The sequence below is a fragment of the Camellia sinensis genome, chromosome 12 (genome assembly GCF_055761805.1).
Source record: "Camellia sinensis isolate YWXY chromosome 12, ASM5576180v1, whole genome shotgun sequence".
NCBI classification, from domain to species: Eukaryota; Viridiplantae; Streptophyta; class Magnoliopsida; order Ericales; family Theaceae; genus Camellia; species Camellia sinensis.
The window spans coordinates 1,973,821-1,985,000 of NC_138972.1; the positions used below are offsets into that span (position 1 = coordinate 1,973,821).

Sequence of the window (11,180 nt, forward strand, 5' to 3'; positions counted from 1 at the left end):
GACTGCAGTTGGGACAGGAGTAGAATCAAGAGCTTCATTCAAGTTCAATGCCGCAACCTAAGTTTGCTCCCCATGCCTAACACCCCTCTTGAGTTGCATAGCTGAGACAAACCGGTCACTGTTGTTGGTGGCCATAGCAGGAATGAGACATGGCTTATCCCCCATGACACACATACTATTAGAATAAGGCATGACTGCCGTCTTTGTGGTTCTCAAGAAATCCAACCCAAGGATGGCTTGGAAGTCATCCATGGGCACTGCGGTGAAATCTTCTCTTCCTTCCCAAGTGCTGACCTTCAAATGAACAGATTTTGCAACCCCATAGATAGGCTGCGCTACCGAGTTAACCGCCTTGATGCGGCTGCCATCCTTCTCTAAAGATAGCCCAAGTCTTTCAACTTCAGTCCCCGCAACAAAGTTATGGGTGGCTCCGGTGTCAATCAACGCACGAAGGGGCTTCCCATTGATTTTTACATCCACAAACATCAAATCTTTGTTGGATGACTTGCTCTTGTTCAACTTGCCTGATGATTCTCCACTTTACATGGGTTTCTTCCCTTTGCCTTCATCTCTAGACTCCACAAGTTGTTTAGGATCTGAATGCTTGCCTACTTTGCCACTCTTGGCATTCTTCTTAGGCCTACCTGTAGAAGCCTTCTTCTCCATGGCATTCATCATATGAAAGGCTCCCACTCTAGAGCTAGCTGCCTTAGAACCCTTGTCACTTCGCTTAGACCGCACATCTTCTTCCTCGCTATCATCATCACTTGGTTGAGAGACACGGTCAGACATAGTTGCTAGAGCATTCAAGGCACGCTTTTGTGGACATTCAGATAACCGGTGTGGCCTATTGCATAAGAAACAAGAGATAGGGCCTTTTGTTTTGCTTGTAGAGAATTATTGAGGGGCTTTTGCCTTGTTACCATAGCTCTTCTGTTGCCATTATCCTCCACCCGAATGGGTTTTGGATGTAGAAGTGTTGGCTCCCCCACTCTTGGGTTTGCCATAGCCTTGGGACTTTCCACCTCCCGTACTCTTGCGCGGGGAACTACTATCCCGTTGCTTAGGTTCGGCGTAGTCCGTAAGGCATTCAGCTGCTGCTTGTGCATGGGTTAAATCTTGCACTCTTTGCCTTTGAAGTTCAACTCTGGCCCATGGCTTCAATCCCTCAAGGAAGAAGAAGAGCTTGTCTTTCTCTGACATATCTCTGATGTCTAGCATAAGCCCAGAGAATTCTTTCACATAATCTCTTATAGTGCCGGTGTGCTTGAGATCCCGCAAAGCACGCCGGGCATTATACTCAACTTTTTCAGGGAAGAATTGGAGCTTAAGTTCATGCTTCAATTGCTCCCAAGTCTCAATTGTGCATAAGCCTCGTTGCATCTCATCATGTTTAGTTCGCCACCATAACTTGGCATCACCGGACAAATACATTGTGGCCATAGAAATCCTTGTCTCCTCAGCATCGACTTTCACAGCTTTGAAATATTGCTCCATATCAAAAAGGAAGTTGTCTAACTCCTTGGCATCTCGGGCGCCACCGTAGGCATGGGGCTCGGGCACACGCACCCTAGTGAATTCCATGCCGCCACCAGGTGCATTGCCAAAGGCACGGGTAAGAACACCAACCCGGCCACTGAGGTCTTCAATCTCTAGCCTGAGTTTAGTGACAACATCCTCAAAATCTTGCCCATGAGTAGGGCCATGAGTTTGCTCAAGATCATAAACCCGTTGCTCAAGGGTGGCTAATGAAGTTGCCATGGCCTCCATATTGTCCATACGTTGCTCTAAGAGCTCAATTCTCTCCCTTTGCGATGGTTGACGGTTACTAGCACCCTCCATTTAGAAAGCCAATAATAGAGACAGCCAATAATGGAGAAAGCCAAATAGACTGGGCTCTGATACCAACTGTCACACACTGGCAATGCAGAAGCCTTGTTGAAGATAAGCAAGTGTGTGTGGCGCTAGTTAACTCTCTTCACTAGCCCGCCAAGAATGCTTGAAAGGTTTGCAAAGACAAGTAAACACAATATTAGTCCAGTTGATGAGCCACAAGTTTGGAGACCAACCACAAAATAACAATCAACAAGCTAAAATTGAAGTAGCAACAACTGAAAGGCTTTGCACAATATAAAAGTGAAATGAACTTTTCATTACACAAAAGAAGGCATTACAAAAGTTGAACAATGCACAAAAGTGCTACAAAAGTTGACTTACCATATACAAGGTTGGGGTACATTAAAGGCACAAGTGGTTTGGTTCAACACCTGGGTACCCCCTCCTTATAATAGCTTGTTAAGCGCTTTTCTATCTGGCATGAGGAAACATCCACTATGTTTGAGGAGTCATAATGGATTTTTAATAATTCTACAAAAATAGAAAAATTACAACTCTTGGACTCAAAACACCTTTAATACTAAGGTATTTACATAAAAATTTACAAGACAAAAAGATTATATTTGACCGTCTAAAAGTTGGCCTAAAGTTGCTACTTGGTGGCTAGCTTGCTTCATGGCATGTCTTAGACTTGCACCAACAACTTCTTAGGCATGTCTTTGGCTCTCCAAAGGGCACAAATGTGTGTGGCATCAAGGAGTTGACTCTTGGATGGGCGCACCTTGACACCTAGGCAAGGCAGTGCCAGGTATGCCCCATGGCCCCTTGGCCTTGGGCGCGGCCTAGTGTCACGTACCGACTCATTGGGGATGCGAGTTCTACACTAAACACCTTGCAAGCGCATTAGTTTGTGAGCGGCAAGGCAGGCAGGGTAGATCCCTATCGCATCTCCTGGGTTGGTCCTTGGGCATAATGCACGGGGGTACGCAGTACCACTCGTGGAGCCGGCTTCTCGGGAGGATGACAAGCGCCCAGTCCGTGACAAGTGGTATTAGAGCCAGCCTAGGGGCACTGTGATGGGGACGTTACGTGAGACTTACAGCAAGCAGATTCATTGTGGGGTCTGCACCAAGGGTGGTGTCCGCACGGGGCGGGTTTCCCGTGGGTAGGGAAACGGACAAGCATGGAGGCAGGCAGGGTAATGTCCCCCTGACGAGGGCGTCAGGGACTGGCGGTGGTAGCATGTCACGTACCGACTCATTGGGGATGCGAGTTCTACACCAAGCATCTTGCAAGCGCATTAGTTTGTGAGCGGCAAGGCAGGCAGGGTAGATCCTTAGCGCATCTCCTAGGTTGGTCCTTGGGCATAATGCACAGGGGTACGCAGTATCACTCGTGGAGTCGGCTTCTCGGGAGGATGACAAGCGCCCAGTCCGTGACACTAGGCTGCGGCCTTAGGCGGCATGGACCACGCCTCGACCGCGGCCTGAGTCGCGGCCTTAGACGGCTAGGACCAAGCCGCAGCTCGGTCGCGGCCCTGGATGGCCTGGACGGCGGCTCGACCGCGGCCTTGGGCGCGGCCTAGTGTCACGGCCTTGGATTTGCTGAACCAACCCTCAGTCTTTCCAAGCCAACCGTGCGGCCTTAGATGCTTATAGCACACCTTACTTGCACCTAAGTAAGCCTTTTGTGGAAGGGAGCTAGGAGATTGCATATACAAGAGAGACTTAGAGAGAACACTTGGAGAACGTTAGCTTTGTATTTCACTTGAGAGAAGGCTTACAACTCTTGGATGGTTTGGGCAAATGAGGCCCTCCCCTTTATATAGCCTTACAAAGATTATTCTAAAACAACTATGTTGGAGAGTGTTCTAGACACTTCTCCTTGCTAGAGTATTCTAGGACTATTCTAGTATGTACATGTCTAGAAGGTTCTACAAGTGCCTCTAACTATGTACAAGTTTCTACAATGCTTCAGGGAGTTCCAGAAGCTTCCAGCATGCTCTACTACCTCCCAGGGCATTCCAGTTCAACCATCTTCTTGACTGCTCTAGAGAATTCTAGATTCTTCTATTAGAGCCTCCCTTCTTCTAGCCATTCTCTAGAGAGTTCTAGCAATCTCCTTAGGCTTCCAATGCTTTCTAGTGAGGGCAACATCAGGATTTGTCGGTCCGTGACACTAGGCAGCATGGCATTGGCATTCGCGCGGGCATGTACGGCCTGGCATGCGCGCGGCGTGGGCAGCATGGCATGGCATGCGCGCAGCGTGGACGGCCTGGCATGTGCGCGGCCTGGGCAGCAAGGCATGGCATGCGCGCGGCGTGGGCGGCCTGGCATGCGCGCGGCCTGGAATGCGCGCGGCGTGGGCGGCCTGGCATGGCATGCACGCGGCGTGGGTGGCCTGGCATGGCATGCACGCGGCGTGGGCGGCCTGGCATGCGCGTGGCCTGGGCAGCATGGCATGCCCGCTGCCTGGGCAGCACAGCGTGGCATGAATGCTCTAGCAACTGTGTCTGACCATGTCTCTCAACCAAGCGATGATGATAGCGAGGAAGAAGATGTGCGGTCTAAGCGAAGTGGCAAGGGTTCTAAGGCAGCTGGCTCTAGAGTGGGAGCCTTTCATATGATGAATGCATTAGAAAAGAAGGTTTCTACAGGCAGGCCTAGGAAGAATGCCAGGAGTGGCAAAGTGGGCAAACATTCAGATCCTAAACAACTTGTGGAGTCTAGAGATGAAGGCAAAGGGAAGAAACCCATGTACAGTGGGGAATCATCAGGCAAGTTGAACAAGAGCAAGTCATCCAACAAAGGTTTGATGTTTGTGGATGTAAAAATCAATGGTAAGCCTCTTCGTGCATTGATTGACACCGGGGCCACCCACAACTTTGTTGCGGGGACTGAAGTTGAAAGACTTGGGCTATCTTTAGAGAAGGATGGCAGCCGCATCAAGGCGGTTAACTCGGCAGCGCAGCCTATCTATGGGGTTGCAAAATCTGTTCATTTGAAGGTCAGCACTTGGGAAGGAAGAGTAGATTTCACTGCAGTGTCCATGGATGACTTCCAAGCCATCCTTGGGTTGGATTTCTTGAGAACCACAAAGACGGCAGTCATGCCTTATTCTAATAGTATGTGTGCCACGGGGGATAAGCCATGTCTCATTCCTGCTATGGCCACCAACAACGGTGACCGGTTTTTCTCAACTATGCAACTCAAGAGGGGTGTTAGGCATGGGGAGCAAACTTGGGTTGCAGCATTGAAGTTAAATGAAGCTCTTGATTCTACTCTTGTCCCAGCTGCAGTCAAGAAGGTCTTAAGGCAATTTGCAGATGTTATGCCTGAATAGTTGCCTAAGGAGTTGCCTCCACGTCGAGGTGTGGATCATGCTATCGAGTTAGTGCCAGGGGCAAAACCACAAGTTCGTGCACCATATAGAATGGCTATTCTTGAGTTGAATAAGTTAAAGAAGCAGCTTACAGAGCTATTGGAAGCAGGCTTTATCAGGCCATCTAAGGCCCCGTTCGGTGCACCTGTCTTATTTCAAAAGAAGCATGATGGTAGTCTTCGCTTATGTGTGGATTATCGGGCACTCAACAAGCTGACCATCAAGAACAAGTATCCCCTTCCTCTTATTGTAGATTCATTTGATCAATTGAGCAAAGCAAGGTATTTTACTAAGTTAGATCTTCGGTCGGGGTACTATCAAGTAAGGATTGCTGAGGGAGACAAGCCTAAAACTATTTGTGTTACACGTTATGGCTCTTATGAGTTTCTTGTCATGCCATTCGGCTTGACTAATGCCCCAGCAACATTCTGCACCATGATGAATGAAGTCTTCTAAGAGTATTTGGATCAATTCGTTGTGGTATATTTGGATGACATTATAATCTATAGCTCCACTTTGAAAGAGCACATGGAGCATCTTCAGAAGGCCCTTACCAAGCTGAGAGAACATAGTGGATGTTTCCTCGTGCTAGATAGAAAAGCGCTTAACAAGCTATTATATGGAGGGGGTACCCAAGTGTTGAACCAAACCACTTATGCCTTTAATGTACCCCAACCTTGTATATGGTAAGTCAACTTTTGTAGCACTTTTGTGCATTGTTCAACTTTTGTAATGCCTTCTTTTGTGAAATGAAAAGTTCATTTCGCTTTTATATTGTGCAAAGCCTTTCAGTTGTTGCTACTTCAATTTTAGCTTGTTGATTGTTATTTTGTGGCTTGTCTCCAAACTTGTGGCTCATCAACTGGACTAATATTGTGCTTGCTTGTCTTTGCAAACCTTTCGAGCATTCTTGGCGGGCTAGTGAAGAGAGTTAATTAGCGCCACACACACTTGCTTATCTTCAACAAGGCTTTCGCATTGCCAGTGTGTGACACAAGGCCAAGGCAGCCCAGCCAAATCCAGCAGCATGCCATGCTAAGGCTAAGGCAGCCCAGCCAAAACCAGCAGCATGCAATGCCAAGGCCAAGGCCAGCAGATGCCATGCCAAGGCCAGCAGATGCCATGCCAAGGCCAAGGCTGCCCAGCCAAAGCCTTCAGCATGCCATGCCAAGGCCAAGGCCAGCAGCATGCCATGCCATGCCATGGCCAAGGCAGCCCAGCCAAAGCCAATAGCATGCCATGCCAAGGCCAAGGCCAAGGCCAGCAGCATGCGATGCCAAGGCCAAGACAGCCCAGCCAAAGCCAGCAGCATGCCATACCAAAGCTAAGGCCAGCAGCATGCCATGCCATGCCCAGGCCAAGGCCAGAAGCATGCCATGCCAAGGCCAAGGCCAAGGCCGAACGGCCGAACAGCCAAAGCCAGCAGCATGCCATGCCAAGGGCAAGGCAAGCAGCATGCCATGCCGAGGCCAAGGCAGCATAGCCAAAGCCAGCAGCATGCCATGCCAAGGCCAAGGCAACCCAGCCAAAGCCAGCAGCATGCCATGCCAAGGCCAAGGCTAAGGCCAGCAGCATGCCGTGCCTCGACAAAGGCAGCCTAGCCAAAGCCAACAGCATGCCATGCCCCAGCCAAGGCCACAAGCATGCCATGCCAAGGCCAAGGCAGCCCGGCCAAGGCAGCGCAGCCAAAGCCAACAGCATGCCATGCCAAGGCCAAGGCCAGCAGCATGCCATGCCATGGCCAAGGCAGTCCAGCAAAAACCAGCAGCATGCCATGCTAAGGCCAAAGCTAGCAGATGCCATGCCAAGGCCAAGGCTGCCCAGCCAAAGCCTGCAGTGTGCCATGCCATGCCAAGGCTAAGTCCAGCAGCATGCTATTCCCAGGCAAAGCCAGCAGCAAGCCATGCCAAGGCCACGGCCAGCAGCTTGCCATGCCACGGCCTTGGCCAGCAACATGGCATGCCACGCCCATGGCCAGCAACATTGAAGCTTGTTGCAAAAATTATGTCCCGCGGAAGTTGCCTGTTGCCTTTGTCATTTGCGGTCGCTTTAAGAATAGCAGCCGAAGCAACCCAGCCAAGGCCAAGGCCGCAGCCTAGGCCATGCCATGGCCTTGGCCAAGCTAGCAACATGCCAAGCCACAGCCTTGCCCAGCTGCTTGTCTTGCCACGACCTTGTCCCGCAGCGTGGCTTGGCGTGGCCTTGGCCAAGAACATCGCATGCCACGGCCTTGGCAAGCAATCCTGTCCCTCGTGTAATTACCATTAGGTTTGGCTTTGACTTACGTACAAGATGCCCTGCGAAATGCATGTCCCTCGGGTAATAGCCATTTGGTTGCCTTTGACTTGCGAACGAGTTGCCATTGTTTTCCCGATGGAAGCTTGTTGCGAAAAGTATGTCCCTTGGAAGTTGCCTGTTGCGTTTGTTATTTGCATTCGCGCTATCCGATGCTTGCTCGGTTTTTCTAAGAGTTTTTGCACGTTCGTCGGGCTTCTTAGTCCTTCGGGGTGTGATTCGCATTTTTTAATTATTTATTTACTCATAAAAATTAAAATAAAATAAATAAAAAATAAAGAAATTATTAAAAAAATTACTATAATTACTAGTGCCTCATCCTATAATTATTCGAATTTTTCTATAATTTTTTGACTATTTTTAGTAATTTTTATTATTTTTTAAGTATTAAAATTGAAATAAATTAAAATAAAATATTTCGGTGGCCAAATATTTTTTTTCAATTTTTTTTTATGGTGTCTTTAATTATTTCCTTCAACTTTTATGTTTAAAATTCTTGCAAAAAAAGTTACTTTTAAAAAAAAATCCCATTATGACTCCTCGAGCATAGGTGATGTTTCCTTCTGCCAGATGAAAAAGGGCCTAAGAAGCTACTATAAGGGGGGGGGGGCACCTCCCTTAAGGCTGGCTAGCATGGCCAGGCCACAAGCCACGCCTATGCCTAGGCGGGCGCTAGGCACATGCCATCGCTTGGCTTGTGGCATCGAAACTACATAGCCAAACATGGGATGTGTCGAGTGGCGGCCCGCGATGGTGGCCGTGGCACGTCGGCCTTGGCCAGCATGCCATGCCACAACCTTGGCCAGCAACATGGAATGCCAAAGCCTTGGCCAGCAGCACGTCATGCCCCGGTCTTGGCCAGCAGAATGCCATGCCACGGCCTTGGCCAACAACATGCAAGGCCAAATCCTTGGCCAGCAGCATGCCATGCCCCAGCCTTGGCAAGCATGTCATGCCACGGCCTTGGCCAACAGCATGCCATGCCTAGTCCTTGGCCAGCAGCATGCCATGCCCCAGCCTTGGCAAGCATGTCATGCCACGGCCTTGGCCAACAGCATGCCATGCCTAGTCCTTGGTCAGCAGCATGCCATGCCCCAGCCTTGGCAAGCATGTCATGCCACGGCCATGGCCAGCAACATGGCATGCCAAAGCCTTGGCCAGCAACATGCCATGCCCCAGCCTTGGCCAGCAGCATGCCATGCCCCGGCCTTGGCCAGCATGTCATGCCACGGCCTTGGCCAACAGCATGCCATGCCTAGTCCTTGGCCAGCAGCATGCCATGCCACGGCCTTGGCCAGCAGCATGCCATGCCTGGTCCTTGGCCAGCAGCATGCCATGTCACGGCCTTGGCCAGCAGCATGCCATGCTTGGTTCTTGGCCAGCCGCATGCCATGCCCCAGCCTTGGCCAGCAGCACGCCATGCCCCGGCCTTGGCAAGCATGTCATGCCACGGCCATGGCCAGCAGCATGCCATGCCCTGGCCATGGCCAGCAGCATGCCATGCCCCAGCCTTGGCAAGCATGCCATGCCCCGGCCTTGGCCAGCATGTCATGCCACGGCCTTGGCCAGCAGCATGCCATGTCCCGGCCTTGGCCAGCGTTATGCCATGCCCGACGTTGGCAAACATGTCATGCCACGACCTTGGCCAGCAGCAGGGCATGTCACGGCCTTGGCCAGCAGCATGCCATGCCAGCAGCAGGGCAAGCCAAAGCCTTGGCCAGCAGCATGCCATGCCAACACACCGGCCTTGGGCAGCATCATGCCATTCCAACGCCTTGGCCAGCAGCATGACTTGCTACGGTCTTGTCCAGCAGCTTGTCATGCCATGCCATGTCCTTGGCCAACAGCATGGCATGCCTTGCCACGGCCTTGGCCATCAGCATGCCTTGCCAGGGCCTTGGCCAGCAGCATGGCATGCCCTGGCCTTGGCCAACAACATATCATGACATGGCCTTGGCAAGCATGCCATGTCCCTCGGGAAATTGTACAAGTTGCCTTGCGAAATGCATGTCCCTCGGTTAAATTGCCATTTGGTTGGCTTTGACGTGCGAACGAGTTGCCTGTGCTTTCCTAGTCGAAGCTTGTTGCAAGAAGTATGCCCCTCGAAAGTTGGTTGTTGCGTTTGTTATTCGCATTCGCGCTAACCGGTGCTTGCTCGGCTTCTCTAAATGTTTTCGCACGTTCGTCGGGCTTCTTAGTCCTTCGGGGGGTGATTCGTTTTGGGCGGCTGGTGCATAGTGTACGTCGTGGCGCTTGAGTTGTGTTTGGTTTGTGCGAGTTGGACGAATCCCTACCTGTGCAGCGAACTCCACTGGTGCATTCCTTCATGTCCCTCGGGTAATTACCTTTAGGTTGTCTTCGACTCGCATACAAGCTAGTTGCCTACGCTTCCCCAGTGGACGGTGCCTTGCGAAAAGCGTGTCCCTCGGGTAATTGCGCCATTTGGTTGGCTTTGACGTTCGAACGAGTTGCCTATGCTTTCCTAGTGGAAGCTTGTTGCGAAAAGTATGTCCCTCGAAAGTTGCCTGTTGCGTTTGTTATTTGCATTCGCGCTAACCGGTGCTTGCTCGGCTTCTCTAAATGTTTTCTCGCGTTCGTCGGGCTTCTTAGTCCTTCGGGGGTGATTCGTATCGGGCGGCTGGTGCGTAGTGTACGTCGTGGTGCGTGAGTTGTGTTTGGTTTGTGCGAGTTGGACGGATCCCTGCCTGTGCAGTAAACTCCACTGGTGCATTCCTCCATGTCCGTCGGGTAATTGCCTTTAGGTTGTCTTCGACTCGCCTACAAGCTAGTTGCCTACGATTCCCCAGTGGAAGGTGCCTGGCGAAAAGCGTGTCCCCCGGGTAATTGCCATTTGGTTGGCTTTGACTTACGAACGAGTTGCCTGCGCTTTCCTAGTGGAAGGTTGTCGCGAAAGTTATGTCCCCCGAAAGTTGCCTGTGGCCTTTTGTTATTTGCAGTTGCGCTAACCGGTGCTTGTTCGGCTTCTCTAAATGTTTTCTCAAGTTCGTCGGGCTTCTTAGTCCTGCGGGGTGTGATTTGTTTCGGGCGGCTGGTGCGTAGTGTACGTCGTGGCGCGTGAGTTGTGTTTGGTGTGTGCGAGTTGGATGGATCCCTGCCTGTGCAGCGAACTCCACTGGTGCATTCCTCGTGATCATCCACGGGATTCTTACAGGTTGCCTGCGCTTTCCATAGTGGAAAAGGTCCTTGCGAAAAGTTATGTCCCTCGGTTAATTGCCATTCGGTTGGCTTTGGCCTGCCTACGAGTTGCCTGCGCTCTCCTAGGGGAAGCTCCTTGCAAAAATATATGTCCCTTGGTTGGTCGCCATCCGGTTGGCTTTGACTTGCCTACAAGCTAGTTGCCTGCGCTTCCCCAAAGGAAGCTGCCTTGCGAAAAACATGTCCCTCGGGTAATTGCCATTTTGTTGGCTTTGACTTGCGAACAAGCTGCCTATGCTTTCCAAGTGGAAGCTTGTTGTGAAAAGTATGTCCCTCGGAAGTTTTGCATGTTGCCTTTGTTACTTACAGTCGCGCTAACCGGTTCTTGCTCGGCTTCTCTAAATGTTCTCGCACGTTCGTCAGGCTTCTTAGTCTTTCGGGATGTGATTCGTTTCGGGCGGCTGGTGCGTAGTGTACGTCGTGGCGCGTGCGTTGTGTTTGGTTTTTGCGAG

General features: G+C 50.9%; 1 protein-coding gene across 5 annotated transcripts in view; it reads left to right on the forward strand.

Moving 5' to 3' along the window:
* LOC114296893 (uncharacterized) overlaps window positions 1-11,180 on the forward strand; it is an 89,263-nt gene that overhangs the window by 20,042 nt on the left and 58,041 nt on the right. The window lies entirely within an intron of this gene.